The sequence below is a fragment of the Brachycentrus maculatus genome, unplaced genomic scaffold (assembly GCF_059751285.1).
Source record: "Brachycentrus maculatus isolate JH-2025_06_01 unplaced genomic scaffold, ASM5975128v1 h1tg000608l, whole genome shotgun sequence".
Taxonomy (NCBI): Eukaryota; Metazoa; Arthropoda; class Insecta; order Trichoptera; family Brachycentridae; genus Brachycentrus; species Brachycentrus maculatus.
The window spans coordinates 105,531-131,404 of record NW_028281347.1 but is presented as its reverse complement, the minus strand read 5'-3'; the positions used below and the strand labels follow the sequence as shown (position 1 = coordinate 131,404).

Sequence of the window (25,874 nt, the reverse complement as noted above, 5' to 3'; positions counted from 1 at the left end):
CCCCATTTTATAAATTTGTCATAAGGAATGCCAATTTCAAAAATTGATATTCCATTTCAGTAGTTTTGATAGAAAGTGATAAAAAAATTGTGATACTTTAAGTTGTGCCCAAATAATGGGACATGGCAAAGACAAAGAAGAATAATTTAAGCTTAAATTTGCCATTTTTTTTAGAAACCATTCATCTCATATTCTGCATTAGTTTGATTGCACTTTTAAAAAAGAGTTTCCGAGTTATCAGCTCAGCGGTGGAACAATCATCCATTAGAATATTATAAGGTAGACTGTTATTATGTATGGAATTATCAATTTTTGTTTTGGAAATTTGGCAGTTATCAATTACTGTTAGTTACTGAAATGTTCATACAGAATTTACTAAATATTTCAATTTTATTTTTGAAGAAAGGTTTGATAAAAGCCAAAAGCATAATATGGTTAAACACGGTATCTCCTTTTTGTACAAATTATTCCCATATTTGTTCAACTTGTGAATAAAATATTTAAAAATGAACTCAGTATTTGTGCGATTGTGTGTATTTATGAACACTTATTAGTTTTGTATTTATGTATCAGAAGTTCGTTGTGATAGAAATTAATATTTTCCTTAAATGTCAAATGATGATGAGGCTACTGTTTCCAGAGTAAATTCCAGATTTATTCTGCATGAATTTTTTTTTAACGATGATAAACTTAATGAGATTAAATATTAAAAATAAACATCTTTGGTATTTTTTTTCCAAATTGCTACTGGTTATGTTTAGTAAAGTTCTCCCAGAAAGCAATTTTCTCAAATATCAAAATTTAATAATATAATCATAAGTGCCATTGGGAAAATGTTCACTTTGAAAATGAAATATTGAGAAAATGTAATTGTACATTTTGTGTTGTGTCCTCTGTTTTGAATGTGCGATATTCAAATTTCAAGCGTATTATTATAAATAATTAATACATGATTTGAGAACAATGATGTGTAATTTGCAATGTGCTATTGTCATGTATCCATAGAGATTTTCAATATTAAATACACATGAATCATAGATTTATCTGCATCTGTTCAGTATTTCGTGACTGGAAATTAAGCTAATGCTAGTGTGTATGTCAATTTAATGCTTGCAGCGAGTGTAGTGATTTTAGCATTTTTAATTAGCAATATATCTTAACATATAAGATAATTTAAAATATTCATTTATTATAACACTATCGTAACCAACTCTAAAATTAAACTTTATAATACCACTTTTATTTTACCTAACAGTTACACATTGCCGTTAGATTAATAGTTCATTTGACATTATGTAATAACTTGTTAAAAAAGACAATTTTAAATGATATGTGAGAAGTTAACATAAAGACAATGTTGAGTAAATATATTCATATGAAAGGTTGGAGTTTTTCTATAAGCTTAACGTAACCAAATGTTATAAACTGAACTAACTGAGAGTTCTATCATGTTTGTTATATCATTGGATGTTAGCACTTGCCATATTGAACAAAACTAGTTAAATGTTACGGAACATAGCTGTCAACTTATATATGTAGACATGAAAAATTCATTAAATTTAATCTTATTCAATACAGTACATTAAAATAAATAAAATAATATAAATTTTATGGTAAAATTAACCGGGAAGTGAACACGTAGTGAATTTTTGAGCATTAGTGCTATGCTGTGCTTGATTCCTAAATTATTATAATTTCAAGTACTCGCATTCAGGTTTTAATTATTTTATTTTATACTATGTACTGAAGTTTCGGCACAATTTAACTGCAGTAATCACCTACCTTATAGATAAAGTGTTTTCATTTATTTTTTCCAGTTTTTTACTGTAGTTATTCACACCACAAAATAGGTTTCTGATTACACATTAAAAAAATTCACTACAGCGAATTTTAAGGAAGATGTTGAATGAAGAAAAACTAAAGTTTTATCATAATTTACCTATTTTATATTACATACAATATGTAAAGTTTTGATATGGGAAGGGAGATAAAATTAGTTTGTTTTTGTGTGAAACACCTGTTAACTTCATTTCTCAAATTGTGTTCTTTTCTTTGAAACATGTGTATAGATAGAAAATATAGTCTCAAGTTTTAGTTATGTGGGGATAATTTATTAAATCTTTGATGAAAAATATTGTAAACCGTTGCCTTATGATATATGTTAGTTTTAGGACAGTTTGCTAGAAATAATAATTATTAGAGCACATAATATATCGAGTAAAGGATTTATGCTTACTTGAGGATATTTGTAGAGAGTATTTTGTATCGTCTTAATCTTTTATTATTCAAAATGAAAAAAAAATTGTAACAACTATGTATTGCCATTGTCTTATATGATAAAATAAACAAATTCTACAATAACCGTGTCTTTTGTTATGTTTCATTTTACCTTCGTTACCATAATCAGCACTTCAATACTTCATCTTTCTCATCTTTCGATAATAATTAATAATTTTTAAATTAAGCTTATGATATATGTAGTTATCAAATTCCGATGAAATAAATTAGTACAAACATATTTTGTTTTTGTTAAATGTCTTTCAGTCCGTATTTTGTTGAAAAAGTAACAAATAATGTATTTTTATTTTTCTGTTTTTTATATCAAAATGTGCTGAATAATTTTCCTGGAGCAGTTTAAGAGTAGGCATATTTAAAACACCGCAAACCGAGCAAGTGCTGCGGAGAGGAAAGCACACAGTAGGTTTTGTTTGTTTCTTTGTCACTTTTCATTGGAATATGTAACCTTAAATCTAACTTTCCCATGTGCGGGTGGAATATAACAAAACGAAAAGGAAGTAATGTATGAATAAATTTGTAGATATATTTGTATGATCCCAAGCAAGGCTCGGATACTAGTAATGTAATATTCAATTACTAGAATAGTAGGAAGTCAGCATTGCCATTTCTCAATGCATTTTACAAGTACACGATACACATTCCAGGATGAGGTTGCCATCTCGATGTAATGTATAAAAATTATCTATTTTCACAATACGTAGCTTTGCTTTTACTATACAAAAAAGAAATAAATTGTTATCTAGAATAAAGTATGGATGATGGAAAAAAGGAATATATTATATTACATAGTGTAATATGATATATTGTTCATATATTTGTTAGTCTTAGAAAAAAACCAATGAGACAGTTATGTATGTAATTCTTTTCCCTTATACTTGTTTCATGTTGTTTTAATGTTATTAAAAATAATAAAAGTATTTTGCCAAATAAAACCCTTTTTTCTTATTTATTATTTCCTATTCTTTTCTTTCAACTCCACTATTTCAAAGAATTTATCTCGTGCAACATTTATATATGAAAGTTAACTGTCCCATCAATGCCACACCACTATGTATTAGCAGAAACATTCTTGTCTCTTTCACATTCATTATCTCTTTACATGTGTCATTTATTTGGACTCCTTACCCTTCATTTCAACATATTGTCACACATTCATCCGAGTTAGTGCATTACGGCTGCGTATAGTCTACATTCATATATTTTACCAAGTTCATACTCCAATTCAATGCATCATAGTTTAGGTTCTATTGTAATATGTTTCCAATTTACAAAAATGGTGTATTTCGAAAGGCGAATTTTGGAAAAGGAAATCATAAATTGAAGTTTTTGTACGCATTTCAACACAGATGATAGTCTATTGAGAAGGAAGTATGGGTATTTACAAGGGTTAATGCCCGTCACTGGTTGGTTTAAGTAATGCCCCACGAGTTTCAACAGGTGGTGTAGTTTTGGAGAAATTGAAAGAGTAAAGAGTAGGTAGATAAAATAGAAATGTAAAAATAGGCCATGTGGTATTCGATTGCACGTTACAAGCAATTTTCTTTTGTGCAGTTAAAATGTGCACAATATTGTGCCCTCATTGCGGGACATCACAATGAGGGCACAATATTGTAATTTGTCATTATGTGTATGATAAAATAAAAACAAATAAAATGGCCGATCTGTAAAATTGTCTTTGGAAGCAAAATATCAAAATTGACTGTTAATGCTTAAGAAATTTTGAATTTAGACCTAGGCCGTTTTTTCGTGATTATGTATGTGATCGATTAATTTGGTGTCGATTGCGTACTTTCCTAAAAACTTTATTTTAAAACACAAAAAAATGGCATCTTGCAAGTCAGAGAGCGACGAAATATAGCTCTTCGGTGATTTGTAATCGATGCACGAAACGAGTCCATTTCTCCGAACTTGCATGCTTTTGTAGCTGAAATATGGTTGATTTTTTAGGTTATACCAATGTAAGCATTTAATAACAATATTAATTTGTATTGTGGATTGACATGAACAAAATCAATGTAATAAAATTACAAAACAAGAAAAGATTGTAAATAACATAACAATAAAATAGCGTAAATTGTAGGGATGTGAGAAAATCAGCTGGCTGTCAATCGTGACACTGTGTTCCAGTGTTGCCACATGTCCAACCCCATTTATGCTCCATAAGCAGTTTTATGATGAGGTTGGAGCTCGTTATCAGTCTCTCTCGAAAACCTACCACTCTATCCCTTATGAACTCATGTATAACAGGCTTTTGTCTCTTTCCATCGGGTAAACTGTAAACAGATTTTTGCTTTGTTTGGTTGACAACCCTGAACAACTAATGTACAGTGATGCCTCACATAAGGTAGGTACTTGATTCGTTCCATGAATAAGTTTGTTTTGCGAAAATTTCGTTATACCAAACGCGTTTTCCTATAACTATACATTTAAAAATCGTTCTATCGCATAAAATATGCTACTGTAACATAAAAAAGACACTAACGTTTTCATTATATTTTTTTTGTCAAACTCAGATTTAGAAGAGTCTACCGAGGTTAGCTTCTTGAAAAACTTTTCCAAAGTTGTCTGTTTGATCCCTCTTCTTCAACACCTGCCGGAAATAACGCGCAAGGGTGCATTGTAGAGATTTTTTATCCTGTTGGCCTCAGTTGAGTTTAGATAGTGAGTGTTGGTAAACTTTGAACCTCTCCCCATTTGACCAAGATTTCCTTGGTGGAAGCAGTTGAGATTGGCTGATTCTATTGTCAGATGAAGCTTTCCTATGAGCTTCATCATATTGTTGGAGTAGATGTGGTTGGAGCTCTTCAGTTGTCAGCTCTTCTTGGTGTTCTTTAATAAGCTCCTCCGCATCCTCTTCCTCCATCTCCAATTTAACTTCCTGGCCACCGTGATGATGTCCTTCACCATTTCCGTGTTCGACATTGTATGATATGAGAATGATAACAAAGATTATGATATGAGAATGAGTGTCGGCAGAGGAAGGGGAAAATGGAGCAGCCATATTATTGCACCTTTTCCCTGGTCTTCGTGAGTTGGAGCTTGACCAAGGTGTAGGGCAGGATGCCTCCCTAAGCGATGGTCACGCCGGAGAGCAGCTTGTAGTAGCAGCTTTTTTACGGACTGTTCGTTCCAAGGTCAGACTTTTAAATAAAATAGACACATAGGTACATAGATAAACTCCCATATAACGTTGAGATAAGTACTGCATTATTGGAGGGAGCATTGTAGGGGGTTAATGGTTTTAAATTGTATGCAAATTTTTAATGACTCAATTCAATTATTTCTGCTATGTTAAATGTAAAAATCCAATTAAAAATATTAATTGCTTATAATGTTTCCTGCGATAACGCGGTACCTATCTGAACGTTACAGGGGGGTTTACTTATACTAGGTACCTTTCATTTGTATTTCTGCTGGTTATTATTAACATTTTACTTTTGTTCACAGGTTTTCCGTTATTTATAACATTAGACCTTATCGTGTTGCAGTCTTGCTTTTAATAAGTGATATGTTTTAATAACGACCTTACACCCATTGTATCTATAAGTAGCTTACTAGTGAAATGAAAGACTCGCAGTTTCTTTGTTTAGTTCATCATTTACATACATAAAACATTACTTTATTGTTTCTAGACAGTTGCTTCTTAATTCACCGTGCGTTATATTTCATGTTCACATATCATTCTCGTTTATCATTGAAAAACAAACTCCATTTACTTTGTATTATATATATATATATATATATATATATATATATATATATATATATATATATATATATATATATATATATGCAATAAATACACATGTAAGATTTTCCTTAAAACTTGACACCCTACTTCGTCCATTGTATGTGTTTTTATTTTACGCCATTTTTTTATGCAATGTATTATTACTTTTATTATTCATCTCTCGGAACGAAACCCCAGCGTAAAACGAGGTTTAACTCTGAAATAAAAAAAAGTGGCGCCCTTACGGACTCCAAGACGCATCCCCCTTCATCCATGAGACGTCCCCCTATCGGGTGGCTCGCCTCCCCGATAAGCTGGTATTACACAAAACAACAAACGAAAATATTTTACCTTGGACATTGAGCTGTGTGAGTATTCTGAGCATTTATTGCCAGATGTCGATACGCAGTATAAATAGTATACCAAGTTTCTTCAAGCAATAATTAACACTAGACTTAAAACACAGTAAGGGACATTTTTTTAGTACTTTTTTTAGCACTTTTGGAATAAGTAGAAACTACTTACTCCAAAAATGCAAAAAAAAACTTATTATAAAAAACGAATAACAAAAAATGTTCCTTACTGTGTTTTGAGTTTTGACAGCCGATGTATATATATATATATATATATATATATATATATATATATATATATATATATATATATATATATATATATATATATATATATATATATATGTATATATATATATATATATATATATATATATATATATATATATATATATATATATATATATATATATATATATGTATACACAAACACACACACACACACACACACACACACACACACACACACACACACACACACTTCTTCGTCTTCCTTCTTACAGATCAGATGATCTGTTTGTTGTGTTATGGTCTGCCAGCAGTCACGCCATCGCTTCGGAGGTCTCCCAGGTGGTCTTATTCTGTTTGGGTTCTCTTGAAGAGCAATTCGGGCCTGTAGGGCATTCAAGAATCGACTTTGCTGTCTTCCCCATCTGACTACATCCGTACTACCGTTTTCCGAATTTCTTCTTATCTTAATGTGTTCCTGGTCTCTATCTCGTATGTGACGAACGGTACACATGTCTTGGATATTTTTGCTTTGCTCTTAATTTCGTGAGTTTATTCTTTCAGTTTTTTTTCTCTTAGGCCCCCGATATTGACCTGTTTTAGAGTCTGATCATAGAAGCTGCTAGTGCTACTGATTATACCAACATAAATAAGCTTTTAGATTTCTAAAATGTTCAATCGGGACACCGGAATGACCCCAGCGTACAGTACAGTAAAATTAATGACAAAGTAATTATCCTTAACAATCATTCACAGTCAATTATTTTTAAGATTTTGTTGTCATCTAGAATCAAAATTTATTTTTACTGAGACGTGAAGTCATCATCAGACTGGTGTTGGACTGGCGATGTCGGTTACGACGAAACCCGGTTGCTGCCCAAATAAAATTCATGTGGAAATAAACTACAGATTTGTTATTTTATTCTATACAATTTTAATTTTGCTTTTGACATTCATACAATGTTCTTCCGGAAGATGTCCTTCATTTCAGAGAAAGCGTTTCAAGGAAGTAAAAGGTAAGATTATTATTTATTATTCGGAAAATGTGCCCTAAATCTCGTATTTTGATTCAGAAAAGAATCCCTTACATCCTTTGTATGTCCAATCACCGTTAGTACCAGTATTCAATGTCATCTCTGTACACACATTTGTATGTACACATTACCAGTACGTAGGTACCTCGATAGGAAGGAATAATTATAATGGTCTGAATAAGTAGCTATAATGATTATGTTCATTATTTCAGAATACGTTTGTCAAGAAGGAGAATGAATGAACGGGTGAACGAATGAAGGCTAGAACATCATCGGACATAATTGAATGTTTGATTTGAATGAAAACATAAATCATGTATCTAGATTCATTATTCTTCAAACTGGATTATAATTCCATTCATTAAGTATCATCCATCACAATTTGTTTTTTTTTTTTTTTGCATTATGCTATTCGGACAGGTTAGTAGAGACAACTAACGAGTGTGTATTAATTCTCGTTTTTTTTCTGTGTAATTTTACAATATACTGTTTGTTTTGTCGCAGTAATTCTCAAAGTGGGCGATATCGACCCTCTGACCTTTAGAGCCTTAGAACCTAAAGGGGCAGAATAGGGTAGTTAAGGGGATATTCGCAAACACAGAACTCATTCCTCCGTAGACCATCAGAGAGGTCATATTATCGCTCACTCCTTTCAAGAACGTCATAAATCAAAATACTTGATTTTTCAGGAGAACGTTTTTAAAGTTTAAGAAAATAATACAATGTATTAAAAAAAATACCGACCCACTTATTGAACTTTTTACTGTGCAACAGATCATTTTAGGTGAAATCTGAAGTTTTTTTCTCCATTTGAAAAATATTTAGTTTTTAGAAAAAAATAATTAAACAATGCCTTTTCTTCAAAATGCAAAAACAACACTTTCTGCCCTGTAGCGGTTAAATATTAAGTTAAAAATATGCCGCTTTTGCTAGGATATAGTACATTTTCTGGGCATTCCGAAAACATGCACAACTGAATATTTACAATTTTTGATTTATGACGTTCTTGAAAGGAGTGAGCGATATGTCTGTTCACTCCCGATTTTTGAAGAAATGTATATTTCCCAAACAGCCCAAGAATGTATATTGGATATATTTTTAATATACTAGTATGTATATGGAAAAAATATTTTTTTATACATTTTGCTTACTCCTCACCTTTCAATAAATCTTTTCTTTTCAAAAAAATATAATTGTTTCGAAGAAAACCTTATTTTTTCCACACAAAACCTGTGTTTTAAGAAAAAATTGATAACGTAAAATATAACCTGGATTTAGAGAAAATTAAGTTGCGACTTAACGAATACTGGGCCTTAAGGCCCAGATATCAAGCGTTCAAATCAGAATGCGCAGAGCCACGCTCAGGGGTCGAGGTGTTCTTACGCTCGATTTTTGAAAATAATTTTAAATTGGATATTTTGTTTTTGTTTTTTAGAATATATAAAGAAAAAAATGTATAACATATAAGTAATTTTTTTTATATATTTTATTATTTTTTGATTTTTAAAACCATTTAATTATTTCGGTAAAAACTTATTTTTTCAAAGCATAAACAGTGTTTTAAGAGAAAAATCAATTACATAAAATGCTATCTGGATTTAGAGGAAATTAAGTTGCGATTTAATGAATACTGGGCCTTAAGAGTCAACCAACTGGGCAAAACGATATAACTCTAAATACGATGTAAAGATGCAACAGGTTCAATTTCCACCAATTACAAAATAAATTGAAATGTTTATTTATAGTTGGCCTGTGCGTTGAAATGGATATTTCATATTTTTTCCAAATTTATTTGCTTAATGGATAGTCTCCTAAATATGTGTTTTCCGGGGTTGTATATGTATGTAAATATCTCATACATCATATTTCTCACTCCTTTCAACAACGTCGTATTTTGAATGCCCAGAAAATGTACTGCATCCCAGCAAAAGTGGCATATTTTTAACTTAATATTTACCCGCTACAGGGCAGAATGTGTTGTTTTTTGCATTTTGAAGAAAAGGAATTGTTTTATCATGTTTTTGAATATACTAAATATTTTTCAAATGCAGAAAAAGCATTCAGGTTTTACATAAAAAGATCTGTTGCACAGTGAAGCGTTCAATAAGTGGCTTGATGTTTATTTTTAATACATTGTATTATATTTTTAAACTTTAAAAACAATCTCCTGAAAAATCATGTGCGATATGTATTTGTAAAATGACGCAACAAGTTGTATCACGTGCGTTTTAGCCATCATTGAATCTACTTATTTCAATTGTAATTAACAGTACATCATATAAACATCTTCTAAGTACCTTCTACGAATTCACAGAGGAAAAATGATTGAGATAAGACATGCTGATATCGCATATTTAAAAAAAAAAGATAAAAAACTTTGAACGCGATAATAAAAAAATATTCTTAGATCCTACTACTACTACTACTACTACTACCATCACGCCGTTTCCCCGCAGGGGTAGGCAGAGAGGATGGAATGCCACACTCTTCTGTCCTGACATACATTCCTCGCCTCCTTCACATCCATACATCTAGTCATACATGCCCTCCGATTATGCAGACAGGTGAATATTGGACTTATAAGAATAATACAACAGCATTGAAAATCGTGAAATACTTACCTTAGAGGTGTCTTGATTAAACATAAAAAATGGAAATATAAACTATAAGAATAATGATTTTTTTGTGAAGACATGCATTTGTTATTTGTTTTTCTGTCTTAGTGACATCTCACACTCTCAATCTTACGCTGTAAAATTTATTAACCTGAAAATAATTTCAACAAATTATAAATAAAAAAAAAAAACACCATTTTATTTAAGTTCCTTGAGTAAATCAATGACTCCTTGCACGGTGGCCAAGTGCACTGCCTTCCACACTTCAGAGAAGCATTTCGATTTTAATAGTTATTAGAAATGACATCACATCAGAGGTGCCAAAAAATGCCTGATTTGTATATTTTCAATGATGACCATAACAACTCCATTTATGGAGACAATAATAAACGGCCCATAAAATTTAATTATGTACTTATATTAATTACATTTTACAAAATAATAGCAAGTATGAGACGAACACGTGTTTTCTAACCCTTTCGTTGGCAGTACGTACGATTCTCCATCTCAGGTATGTTATTACATGTTATGTTATTTGTCATTACAAAAACATGAGAGAAATAAGTATTATTCTTCATTTTGAGTACTTAGAAGTTGTGAGTATTATCCCCTCATGTATCTGAGAATAATTTTTAATTTGAAGTACCTTTGGGATGGTAATGTACCTTTTCTCCCCACACAAAGGTACTTAAAATTAATAATTATTCTCAGGTACTTATATATTATTCTCAAGTACGCGAGATGGGGAATAATATTCACAACTCAAAATAAATAATAATACTTATTGCTCTCGTGTTTTTGAGATGACATTACATATTTTCAAAAAAATCCATTTGATTGTTTTTGGTATGAATAAAGACGCCGGTTGACCCCTAAAATCTACTCAAAATATGTATGTTCACGTACATACTTCATGTATGTATATATATATATATATATATATATATATATATATATATATATATATATATATATATATATATATATATATATATATATATATATATATATATATATATATATATATATATATAAATTTATATATTTGTATACACAGGTGTAATTTATTTATATTATTTATTGATTCGGCACTAACTTTGTGGAATGACGTTTTTTTTTAATTAAACGCTTTTATACTACTGCTTAGTGAATTTTACTTTTACCCGTATGACCGATGAAAACATCTGTGGTTTTCGAAACTAGTCGTGTGTAATGAAATAAAACTCATTAATTGGTATTTTATTGAACAAGTGTTTAATTAAAAAAATATATTATACATAATAAAATTCACAAAGTTCTTAATTTGTTTTTTTTTTATTATTTATCATTACTCAACATTAAACTGTAATGTAATATGGAATATACATACACTATAGCTCCATAAGCTAAAATGTATTTTCTAAATACCGTTTCTTGTTCGACTGACGCCTCAAATTTGAACACTAATTGAAATGTTTAGTTTTGCACAGGTTTCTCTAAAAGTATGTTCGGGATTTTTAAGGACCCATAAAATATCGATGTATTACAATCATAGAGGTCAAACGAAAGCCATTATTAATACAAAAACAATATTTCTCGTTAATTAAAGACACCTCCTTGTTTCACTGAGTTAAATCATAAGGTTAAGGTCGTAAAATAATTTTAAAAAAACTTTTCCAATTAACGTTCTCGGGATTTTACATGTCATATATTTTTTTTTTAAATTCGGTATTTCGTATTTGGTAGAAATATTTATTTTGGTAAAAGGTTCCAAAATCCAATCACTAGAACTGAAAATAAGGATTCGATAAGTAATTATTTTACTACTATTTTATTTCAATTTTTAATTATAAATTCCCCTTTTCTCATAAACTGAAAATAGATTTTCATTCTAAATATATTTAACACGTAGTAATTAATTAACATATCGAAATAATTTGACGAAAAAATGTTCACTCCTCCCAAACAAACTGGTTATATTTTTTTTGTAAATCAAAGATAATAAAGAATTAGGATTTTACATCTATTTTATTTCAGGAATGGCGTCTTTATGAACTAACCTCAAGTTTAAAGTAGAAACGAAAAGTCTCTACTACATCAAAGTCTGGTAATTACATATAAATATATCAACTCAGTATCTTATCGCTTAATATAAAAAAATGCAAATTATGGCTATTTGTTCTTATTTTGTTAAGGGATAGTTTAAATGAATAACCATTTATATCAGATTATTTTTCAGGCATATGTGGAGGTGTCCCAAAGGCAATGAATAATTCTGAAACTGGTCATATAAAAAATGAGACCTCTATGAAACTAACGTGTTTTAAAAAAAAATCATATTCTGACAGTTTTTTGTGTGCTAATGCTACAAATTAAAATATTTAATAATCCTGTTATTTTCGATTCAATTATTAGGTATTATTTTAAAAGGTTATTGCCAGGTTAACTACTAATTTCTCTATTACGTAAATTCATGGTTATTAGGATACCTGTATACAATTCGGATTATGTTTCTAACCATCAATTATGTTTGTCAACTCCCATAAGCAAAATACTGCGCTAGCAAGTGTATTTATACTAAATACATACCTCTGTTTATTGTGACATTGGAAGTTCACTGATTTGGTGATTTGTAATTTGTGACAATAATTTCTAACGGAAGCAGAAATCACCTACTAGGCCATGGTCTTGGCAAACTGTGTGCTTTAGAAGAGGTGATCGAATATTCTAGATTACCGGAAGGACGAATGTTGTCCCCAACGAGGAACATCTAATTATCTTTGTTTTATAAACTCACCTCACGTTGCGAGCTAGCGATTAAATAACGACGCAGACAGAATAATAAAAGATATTTCATGTGTTTAGATAATCATATTATCTACAAAAGAGGATGTTTAATAATTCCGATTGTTTATTTAAATCATTGCTGTTTACAAATGAAAATCTATCACTGAAATAACACCAAATGTTATAAAAATACATCATGGAGATAATAATATTATGTATGTTTGTATTATCACAATTAAAAATAATATTTTTTTAGTATGTTAAATCCTATGTTTACGGTGAGATAAAAACTATGCGAAGCAACGAACAGGCGCGTAAAAATACGTATTTTTCCACTTTTTGGTAGTATCTATCCATATTTAATTAAAGTTTTATTGGGTAAATATCATTCTGTCTTATAATTTATTGCGATACGTGTTTCGATTCATTCCAAATTATTGAAAAGATTTTAAGAAATAGTGGTATTTACCAAGTAAAACATAAATTATAAATGAAATACGTACGTTATTATGTAAAATTACCGGAAACACAAATGCATGTATATACTTTTTAAAAACAGGCCACAAGGCTTATACCAAGAAGAAGAAGAAGTACTTGCTTTATTTCACTAAGCTGATTATCGTTTAGCTTTGTCAATGTATATTTACAACAATCACTTAAGCTTAGTAAGTTTTTAATTTATTATAAAGTCCACAAAATAAATACAAAATAAGTATGGTGCCTACATACAAAAACTAACAATATTTTTTTTCCCTTCCCATTTACTCCACTGCTTCATATATTACATGTTACACTGTAAGCACATCGCTCACTCCTTTCAAGAACGTCATAAATCAAAATACTTAATTTTTCAGGAGAACGTTTTTAAAGTTTAAAAATATAATGCAATGTATTAAAAATAAATATCAAGCTACTTATTGAACGTTTTACTGTGCAACAGATCTTTTTAGGTAAAACCTGAAGGTTTTTTCTCCATTTGAAAAATATTTATTACATTCAAAAAAAAAATTAAACAATACATTTTCTTCAAAATGCAAAAACAACACTTTCTGCCCTGTAGCGTGCAAATATTAAGTTAAAAATATGCTGCTTTTTCTGGGATAAAGTATATTTTCTGGGCATTCCGAAAATATGCACAACTGAAAATTGACGAATTTTGATTTATGACGTTCTTGAAAGGAGTGAGCGACATGTCTTTATTTTTTGTTTCTATTGTACAAGACCCATACCACAGAAACACATCAAATAAAATCACATGCCTCTTTTGGTGAAAAGAACTTTTATTATTATACAATAAAGTTTTACCCACTGCTTTAGTAATATAAAAGTCATTACAAGTAGAAACTAACAAATTGAGACATTTTAATAATATTCATTTTTTTTTCATTTATTTATTTTTCAAAACATATTGCATACATTAGTCATATATATATATATAAAATATTCCCGATGAGTAATTTCTATTTCTCATTTTGGGACAAAGGATTAAGGTTAACAAGACTGGAACACAAATAATAAAGTTACAAAAAAGATTTAAAAAAAACCAATAGGTACTAATACATAGCAAAATATGAAAACAGGTATAATAAATAGGCATAAGAAGCATATTTAAAAGAAATAAATGAGAAAAACATAAGGTAGGAAGCATATTTAAAATAAACAAATGAGAAAATAAAAAAAAATTAGAAAATATAAGAAAAGAGAAAATATTAAAAAAATCATAAGGTAAATTCAAAATAAAAAAATATGACTAAACACCACGTATATATCTTTCCATAAAGTATTTACATACGCTGTTGACAAAAATTATATGAGGGTGTGAGGTTTTATTAAACATTTATTATATTACTTTTATCATAAGTTTAATTTAAAAAAAGGGTGAATAAATATAGTTGTGACGCAAAATGAAATAAATCAAGATTTCGATATTATTTTCCACTCTGAATGCAAAATAAAACTTGGTACATTTATCCCTTAAAGTGGAAAATAATAATAATCATAAGTGGATAATAGAAGTGGGCAGATCTGTAGTAGATTGCATCATTTGAAAATGACGATTTTATTGCATTTTTTTAACAAAATAGTTTTAAAAAAAAAATTGTATATTGCGGGAAAACTTGGTCTTCATTACTTTAATTTATTATTAAGAATTATGTATATTCTCTGATTAGAGAAGTTTCGAAGTCATTAGAAGAGACCCGCATCCAGCAGCGGAGAGACGGTCGATATAGAAGAATAAGAAATGTGGATATAATTTTTTATTTTAAATTGCGCAAAAATCTGTGTTGAAAAGTCGAATGGTGAGCATATTGTCCTCTCAGGGTCTTTAAAAACTACGCTTCTCTGCATTGTATGAATGTTTCTCCTGGAATCGACATCACACACACACACACACACACACGCGCACACACACACACACACACACACACACACACACACATTCGTTGATTTGCTAGATCTACACTAAATATGTTGTACTAATCTTCATGTTTCTGTTAACTATAATTGGCTTGTGTAATGTATATCTTTGAATTGTTTTGATTTACATATATCGCTGTGGTTAACCCATATAAAAAAATAAAATAAAAAATATAAATAAAGATTTTGTTCTTATAAAAAGTGGATATTTAGAAAGCTTCATTGTATGAAACTGGTAACATTGTTTGAATGCATTTTCGAGCTTTAACCTGTTGAATAATACGCAGTGTTACATCAGTGGACGGTTGCAGCGATTTGTTGTAAAAAAAACCTTACGAACATCTCGCGTCCAAAGTTAGCTCGGAGTTTGGTCGATTTGCAAACCTGTTTGGATTCACTTTATCAGTGCTTCGGTTCCTTCCAGGGCAGTGACGTGCCAGGGTACTCTGAGGCAGGTTACTATAAATAAGTTTATTACTCTTTGACCACTAAATATTTTATTAGTTTTATAAAACCATCAATAAAATGTCAGACTTTACTATTTGATTTATATACTCGTATATGTATATATATATATATATATATGTATATAGACATATATATATATATATATATATATATATATATATATATATATATATATATATATATATATATATATATATATTGTATATATATATATATATATATACAGTATCTACTCAATGAATTAGGGCCACCCATTATTTTTTTGAATACTCTGAAATCTTTTGGATTATTATATTTATTTTACATAAATACTTTAAGTTTTCTATTGACATCTAATGTCATGTGTATTACCTTCAATAATATGTAAAATATACCTGGATTTTTTAAGCCTTTACAAAATTTCAAACCCTTTTTCTGAGAAAGGTCCCTAATTAGCACAGGTAGACTGAGAGTTGAAAGTTCAAAAAATAGTCCTATCTCATTTATTAGTGAAGTTTCTTGAGTTCTGGTTGTTGTTTTGTTCAGAGAGGTTATATAGTTATCGTGTCTTGTGAAAAAAACTTAATTTTTAATTTTAGTTCATAAAGTATAAATTTTTTTTGCAAACACAAGTGTTTTTTTTGAAAAGGCAAAATGGGAAAAAGTAAAGACATTTCTGAGGAAAAAAAGTCTAGTGTTATAGTGATACTGAAATTAGGAATACTATCTAATAGAGAAATTTCAAAACAAGAAAACGTTTCTCGTCAAACAGTGGACAGAATTTCAAAATCAATAAAAAATCAGTCACCCGCCACCAGCAATCGGCGAAAGAACTGTCGTAGGATTAGAAAAACAACACCGAGGACTGATCGAAAAATCGTTCAAAGTGCCTTAGAAAACCGTAGTGCATCAGCAAAAACATTAAAAATAAAATTGGAAGAAGAGGGTTTAAATATATCGGTATCAACACTGAGGCGACGTCTTTGCGAAGTAAATCTGAAATGCAGGCGCCCTGTAAAAGTACCAAAATTGACACCACGAATGAAAGCGGATCGATTAAAATGGGCCAGGCTACATCGAAATTACTCGGTGGATGATTGGAAAAAGGTATTTATTTAAATTTAATTTTCAACATATCATTTTAGTAAATAAACTTATATATTTGAATTAAACTTAAATTTTCATTATTTTTCAGGTCATCTTTAGTGATGAGTGCCGGTTAGAAGCCGTGACAGAGAGCCGTCGATTCGTCAGGAGAACACCAATGGAACGTTACAATGAGGCATGTGTGGTAAAAGTTATCAAACACCCCCCTGCAACAATGATATGGTCATGTATTATTAACAATTTACCTGGGCCGTTGTTTTTCGTGGAAGGAACAATGAACCAAAATTCCCATAAGCAGGTCCTCGAACGAATTTTATTGCCCTTCTACCATACACTCGACCCAACAGAAGGTCCATACACCTTCATGCAGGATGGGGCACCTTGCCACCGGGCTAAATCAATAATAAAATTTTTGTCTAACAAAAATCTGCCTTTGCTCCCCTGACCTGGAAATTCTCCGGACCTTAATCCTATGGAAAACGTATGGAGCATGTTAAAAAATAAGGTATACTCATTTCCAAATCCGACAGAAGACTGTCTAAAAAAAAATATTCAAAAAATTTGGTCAGAAGACGAAGAAATAAAAAACATGATAAAACAGTGCATTTTAAGTATGCCAAAAAGAATTGAGGCAGTTATTTCTGCCAAAGGTGGAAATACTAAATACTAACTATATTTATATGAAAATATATGCATTATTTAAGCGTAATAAAGTGTTCATGTGTAAATAAAATTCAATGTTGTTTAATTCAAGGTTTTCTCTGAGTTATTCCTGATTGAATTGAGAAATTGCGCGAAATTCTGGGTGGCCCTAATTCATTGAGTAGATACTGTATATATATATATAAATATATATATATATATATATATATATATATATATATATATATATATATATATATATATATATATATATATATATAATAATGGACTTTTCTCGAAAGACATCTAGAGGAAGACCAAAGAATTCTTGGATGCTACAGAAAGTTAACAAAATACGAAGGCATGACCTTGGCGACGTGGTTAATGATATAAAGACCTACAACCTGAGTACGAGGAGGATCAGCCTACAAAGACGATAAGTTGGGATGGAGCCAAGAATAGAAGAAGAAGAAAAAAGTTTCCTGAAACGTTTCAACTGACATTCTATGGTTAAATTGCTTTTTATATAATAAAACACCAACTACATTACAACATTTTGAGTGTGTCCAAATACTTGTTCACAAAATCTGGATTATCTCCAATTACAGGAGTTATTTTCATATTATTTTGTAACATCTCATCAAAGATGAAGAAGAATATGGAAGTCTGGGCATTTACGGGGCTGACGACCATCATAGGCTGGTTTAAGTGATCGCTTTACACACGTGTAACATTCACCAATTCTACCCATTATTGACAACCCATTATTTCAAAATTTATTTTACTTTATTGCTTAATAAAGGTTCTTTACATCTCACCGATAGATGTCTCTAGTGAAGTTCTAGAGATTCAAGAACAAGGTTTCTAAATTGGTTCATATGTATAGAACTTTTAAGAATTTGAGTAGTGTGGTTGTCAATAATGGGTAGAATTGGTGAATGTTACACGTGTGTAAAGTGATCACTTAAACCAGCCTATGACGGTCGTCAGCCCCGTAAATGCCCAGACTTCCATATTCTTCTTCATCTTTGATGAGATGTTACAAAATAATACCAACTACATTGTTTTTCCCACTATTGTTTTATTTGGATAGAGACTGAATTTCATTGCCCGATTATTGGGAGACTAGACAAATTATTAGGTCATATACAAAAGACAGGGGTTGTAAACCCTGATTTTAACAAATAAAAAAATACGAATTTAAGTTGTGAATTGTAATAATAATTGCACATGAAGTATGATAATAATTAAAAGCAGAATTTAATTATAGAAATGGATTTTTTTAATGAATTTTAATAATGTTCGAATGTATCAAGAGCGAAAGGAGACTCGATGGTTGATATCTCCTTAACCGCACTGTACTTATGAAGGATCCTAATAGTCTGATGATGTCTGTAACGACGAAACCCGATCACTTGGCCAGTACAATAAAAATTGGAATAGCTTAACAGTTGCAGTTTTACGATACATTCAAGTGATTTTTTTGTATTTTTTTTTGTTATTTTGTTTCTACAAGTTAATGTCTTTGATTGTTGTTTTAAGTAAATCGTAGATTATGTTTTTATTTTAAGTTTTACTTGGTAAATACCACTATTTCTTAAAATCTAATGTGACACGTGTTTCGATGCATTCCGCATCATTTTCAAACAGATATTTGGTACTTTTGTAATCCATCTTTCTATCTTTATATTTTGGAACTGAGTCTAAGATCTATGGTACTTAGTAGTGTAATGTTCAAATACATAAACCATATAGTTTAATGCTATATGGCTTACGTTTATTTGGTTACAGAGTGGTATAATATATGTTTATTTAGTTACAGAGTGGTATGGTATATATTTATTTAAACATATACCATACCACTCTGTCTTTGCAAACATTCTTCGTCTCTTCCAAATTCATACATTTCCTCATATATGTCCGCCGATTATTCGATTCCAGACCCGGTCGCTTTCAAGTATTTGACATACTTGATCATGGCAAGATTTCCTCGGTCTTCCTCTGCTTCTTATTCCAACTATGTTCGCCTCATAAATTATTTTTACCGTTCTTTCCTCACTCATACATTCCACATGTCCAAACCATCTCAACACACCTTTCTTAGTAATTTTTTTTAACTTATTAAAGAGATCAAGCATGGTCAAGAGTAGACATCGTTTTGGTTTTGTAAAAAATGTCATTGATTTACAGAAATTTTTCCGAACTTGCCCTAAATATCACAACGCAGAATTTTTTTCAATGTACGCCGATGAAGTATGTACCATATTAGCGAGTTCGTGTTTAGTACAATATTTTCGGACAAAAGAGGTCCATATACCATATACATGCAATATATTACTATGTATACGGATCCTTTAATGTATTTTTATATATTATACTTACATATGCATTAGTTATATTATTCAAGCGGGAATGCAACAGTACATAATGTGAAAATATTAATCCGAATGTTTTATATTGATTTCCATTTTTACTGTATATTTACAAAGTAAGGCTGTATAATTTTAAACAAAATTTGTTCAAATTTTAGACAGTAATTCCACGACTAAAAAATCAGATTTTTTAAGAAAAACATTATATAAAGGTTTTAATCATAAGGCACAATCCTCAAAAAAATATTTTTAACATGAATCTTTTTATAGTTCAGATATACATACATCAAAATTTCAATTCAAAACCGTTTTGAGGTAAGACTCGGTGACTTGTATATAAAAATAGGAATAAGACAGAATAAGAATCGACTCTGACTATTTATCTATAAATTCTATATGAACTCGTACTTATGAAAACATTGAGTGAAAGAGGTGTTATAAGGATGAAAGATGTGTAATTAGTTTAATTGATTCGGCATTCACTTTGTGGTAAAATAAGTTTGACTTAGTAAATACCACTATTTGTTATTATCTATTATAACACGTGTTTCGATGTAATCCGCATTATTTTCATTCGGTGTTTAAAAATAATGCGGAATGCATCAAAACACGTGTCATAATTAATAAAAAATAGTGGTATTTCTCTCTGTAACCATTATCCGCACCCAATGGTGCTTAGGGCACTGTATAGTATTGACGCAGTGTTATCTGGATCGTTACTTATATGAAAGCAAGGTGATCACTCCTGCGCTTCAGGGACCAGTCCAATGTAATATTTCGGCTCAACACAGGCCATGCCTAAATAGCCGTAATACATAAAGTAATTGTATCTATGAAATAAGTATGTATCTATGAATAAAAAAATATATTTAAAAAAAATAATGGTAATAAAAAGTACTACAGTGTAGAATTACTTATATTTACTTCCCCCTCCTGGGAATCGAACCCGGGATCTCCAGCACGGTAGCTGAACACGCGACCCATTACACTATAGTGGCAGACAGATAGTGGCTCTTACCAAGTACCAACTTGAATGAAAAGAATTTCATGAGTAATAATTTTCTCCAGTTTACAATTTACCCACGTTAGTACTATTGGAGTACGTGTATGCAACGCAGAGTGCCCTATCTGTTACTACTATTTTACTTTTCCAATCTAGTATTCGTTATTACAGTCATGTCTTTCACCCTGAACTCCTTTGCTGTCATCGTCTGTATCCCAACAAATATATTATACTAGATACAAAAATCTAGAAATCGAAGTGATTCCAGTTTCCTTTTATGCCTGTATTATATGGTATTAACATTTCGTGGATCTGATGCGATGTTCTACAAAAAGCAGTCAAAGAATAACCGAGAGTTAACAATTTTTTAGAAATGTAATAAAAAAATCGATCTTACATATTTTTCTTCTTCTTCTTCTTAGTGTAGACCTTGTAGTCTGTTTTTACGAGGGATTAGCCTCCTGCGATGTCGATTCCCAGTTATCGATCCATCTCTTTGGTGGTCTGCCCGGGAGTCGTCTACCATGGAGTTCCATTCTCCTCACATATATGCATACCCTTGTCTCCTTCGTTGCCTTCCCCACCTAACTACATCTTCGATCTCGCATATTTCCCTGATCCTGGCGTTTCTTATTCTATCTCGAAGACTCTTGCCTTCTTAGAGTCTTCATTTCCGATATCCTAAGCGCATTACATATTAAAGAACCTTTTAAATGCTTTATATTGAAACAAGCCAAATGACTTTCCATCTATTACATTTTAGAGTCAAAAGCGCTATAAGTTATGGTCAGTCGTAAATTGTCACACTTATAAATGATGATTTAAAATAATTAAAATAATTTGTAACTCTATTTATTTGGATATTTTAAGACTTGCACAGAACGTTTACAGTATGAATTTACTTTGATTTTTGTGTAAGTTTAACCGTCGTCTGTGCATGAACGCAAAGGCGAAAAAACATTTAAAAAAATCGATACGTCGTTTTAAGTCTTTTTTCAATGGCTGGAAACTTTTGGTCGTGAAAAATGTAATGGTTTATCTTCAAATGATAAGTTAGATGCAATTAAATACATAAATTAATTAATTTTATAATTAATAATTAGTAATTATTTACATCACGCCTTTTATATTTGATTATTTAATTTCAGTAAATTAAATCTCTTTTTTAAAAGTTTCTTATAAATTTTATTAAATGATTCCTCAGCCATTTTGTGGTGATATCTATCAATTTTAAAATTGAATTTTATGTGATAAATTCCACTATTTTTAAAACTTATTGTCATATCTGTGGATTAAAACGGAAAAGTCAAAACAGATTTTAAGAAATAGTGATATTTATCAAGTAAAACTTAAATTGAAAACTCACTCACCAGTCTGATGATGTCAGTAACGACGAAACCCGGTCGCTGGTCAAATAAAAAAAGTGGAAAAGCTAAAAATATTGGTTTTAATCTAATAATAAATTAAAAATGCAATTCCATCACGAAGTGTCAGTGGATAATATAAATCTATTGAAAACTCATGTTTTTTTCTAATGTACATTTAATAAACAACATATATAGTACATACGTTTAATATAATATTTTGACTAACTTACAAACCATCACGCCGCTTCCCCGCAGGTGTACTACCACTCTGTCTATGCAAAAATTCTTCGCCTCTTCCACGTTCATGCATCTCCTCTTCATATTTTATGATTATAAATAATTATTTAAAAATATTTTCTTATTACCCATTGGTTACTTTTTTTAAAACCACCCTTTAATTTTGACTTCAACAATAATTATAAATATTACAAATAATATTTTCATAGATTTTTTTGGTATAAATTCCTTCAAAAAACATTATCATAAAATTGAGTTAAATAAAAGGGTTTCCCGTGTATTTTCATTTCGAGTTGTTAACAGTAGCAAGTTAGTGGTATTCACTGAATGATACTGTAGCTCTTTTCATCAACAGGTGGAAATACTGTCGGGGACCTGTTGATGCGAATTTCGATGTCGTGTTTACATCAATGAACTCTTGGTCTTATACAAGTGTTTCGTTTTATTTTTAAATATGATATATTACAAGAAAACATTATTAAACCTAACTTATTCGTAATGCCTTAAGATTTTCTATATTTTTATTACACATGTTTGTGAATTATTAATTCAATTTCACATAATTAGGATTTTTTATGGTTTGATGAAAAAATTTCTCCCTGCAAGATTGCTGGGGTTAGTCATAGCGTAAATATGATGAATTTCGTGGTTGTTGCGAAGTAGCGCCTAATTACGGTACAGGGTGTGGGTTCAGTTTAGTAGTTTGCCGGTGTTGAGAAGTTCGGAAAAGCGTCGAGGAAAGCCAATGGAAGGCAATAAAAGCGTGGTCTCGCCAGCACGGCGGTTAGTTCAGTTCCACGCGAGCTGTTGTGTTGAGCACATCGCTCCGAGCAGTTGCTAATTACAATTGCTTGCTCTGTAGTGCCGCTTGCGAATATTTCCCTGCAAAGCTGTGAACTAGCCACACGCTTCGGGCCGACTGGACTTACCCCTGTCAGGGAAGAGCAACGAGCTGTCGCACACTTTCCAGAAATAAAGTAAGTTTTTACATTTTTTCTCCCATGACGTATTAGGTACTTTTATATTCACGCATAATGGCTTTGGGTATTTTCAGCGATTTTTTTTACAAACGCGATTCTGATTTTATAAATGTACGATTAATTTTGCAACTTTGCATATTTTTTCATTAAATTCTGTCGCGTGTTATTGGAATGTTTTTCCTACAATTTGTAATAAACAATCGACAGGGTATTTATTTACTTTGTTATAAGTATACAATAAACATGCTAAGTATTATTAAAAAAATATATACATAAATTTAATACTGTATCGGATTTTTTAATATTATGAGGAAATACGTTTTTTTTGTTATACGTACGTACTTAGAAAAATGAGATTAATTACATAACTCTCATTGGCACGACTATCCGCGGTTTTATTGGCCGATAGTGCGCTCGATCGAAACAAAAACGCGCTCGTTTTTTCAACTCGCAACAGAGAAAATAGCATTGTCGTTGGTAAATTGGCAAACAGCCGATGGTTGGTGTCGAGCCACGAAGAGAACGGTCCACCATTGTGCAGCATCGCGCCGGGGGAGGGGATGCCGGTTCGCACTGGCCGACACCAGACCAAACCAGAATCCCTCCGCATTCGGCACTCCGGCGTCTCTTCAGCACCTCTCAGCCACGGCTCTCGCGCTAACCACTTCATCAGCCACGAATTCCTCTTCCGCTTTTTACTGTTGCCCGCTCGGTCGTAAAAACAATCGCCCGGCATATATTATAACGAGTGTTTACTTTTGTCACTTGATCTCAGAGACGTGCTCATTTTTTGACTCTCCAACTTGTTGCCTGAATAATCATAAATATCAAAATCAAACACTTCTTTTTAGGGTCTTATTTTGTAGAAGTTTTATAGATCATTTAGTGGATCTTTGTTACTTCTAACTTAGAAAAAATTTGTTTTGTTTTAAACTGTGTTGAGAACAGGAGGGATAATCTATTGTGAGCCAATCAGGGACCTCTCAACATTTGCTCATTGCTGGTAAAACCACGTAAAATTCCTGATTTTTAGGGTTTACTAAGTTGTATTTTAAATTTATTAAAAAAAAACATAAAATAAAATTCGTCGTTACAATTATTTAGGGCATTACCAAAATACTTTCACACTAAAATCACTATTTAATTTTAATATTCAAGATATAAATTATGGAGTTCTACAAACTAATACATATCCTGAACAAAGCGTACATTTGATAAAATTTGTCAATTTTCAGTAAGGAACAAAACCATTAGAACCATTTTCCACTCTTTTGATTTAAACTTTAATTATATTCCTAATATAAATGTTTCTAATATCTGCATATTATGCACGCTGTGGCTTGAAATTAACAATATCATAAATAATACACAGCGAGTACAGTGCTCGGTGAATTGTTTCGATCAATATGTTGTCGATGAATGGAATCAGTGCAATGGTTCTTAAGACTGTCGTTGATCTCTTATATGATGGTTTTTTTCACACATGATGCAATTTATTACCTCGAATAATGAATAAGATAAAAACTGTTTTAAATATAAATAATACCAAAATTCTTTAAACAATTATCCATAAATTTTACATATTTTTAATATAAACGTTAATTTTTTAATAAGTTAATTTGTTTTAAACACTACATTTTTAGTGATAAAATAGAAATTTTCAATAAAATTTAATTGTACAATATTTTTGGTGTAAATGTATTTTTTTACGTTGCATTTTCGTATCTGAATTCCATTAAATATGTATAAAACGTAACCCGAAATATGAGTTTATAAAAATGAATTATTCACGTCCTTATTTTTTATGAAGATTATGAAGATTTAATAAGTCTTTATAAAAAAGTTGTATAATTCCTTTAATATCTTAACGATTTCTCATCATTTGGTTCTCTCATAATTTAAACAATTTTTTTCCTTAAAAACCTCAACGTAAAAGTTAATTTAAGTTTTTTAAAAGTAACGTAGACTCCGTAGAATAGAGGTGTGAATTTTTTTCCCCGTGTTTGAGGGTAGGGTTTGATTTTCAACCAGCCCATCGACAAAATAAAAGAATCAATGAAACGTAATTAAACCCTAATGGTTTTTTAAAGTATTTTTCTTTGCCTTATGTGACATCAACAGTTTACATTTGATAGCGACGACCACCTGTAGCATCAAGCTCGTCCCTTTATTGAATTGAAAAGGAAACTACCCAAATTTGTTAATATAATTTTTAATTATTATCATTTTTTTATTTTTATATTTTACCCTGTTTTAGTTTTGCTTAATTTTTAAAAA

The 25,874-nt window shown here is 30.6% G+C and overlaps 1 protein-coding gene and 1 long non-coding RNA gene across 3 annotated transcripts in view; both read left to right on the top strand.

Annotated features, from left to right (window-relative positions):
* The first annotated feature begins 16,131 nt into the window (after positions 1–16,131).
* LOC148301101 (uncharacterized) lies at positions 16,132–17,271 on the top strand. The gene is made up of 2 exons (XR_015838839.1): positions 16,132–16,996; positions 17,085–17,271. It is a non-coding gene; the product is annotated as an uncharacterized LOC148301101 (long non-coding RNA).
* Positions 17,272–23,403: 6,132 nt separating this feature from the next.
* Positions 23,404–25,874, top strand: part of LOC148301100 (UNC93-like protein) — a 102,472-nt gene continuing 100,001 nt past the window's right edge. For both annotated transcript variants that reach the window (XM_088273811.1, XM_088273812.1), the window contains exon 1: positions 23,404–23,594. The gene's annotated coding sequence lies outside the window, so the exon portion shown is untranslated. The remainder of the gene's footprint in view (positions 23,595–25,874) is intronic.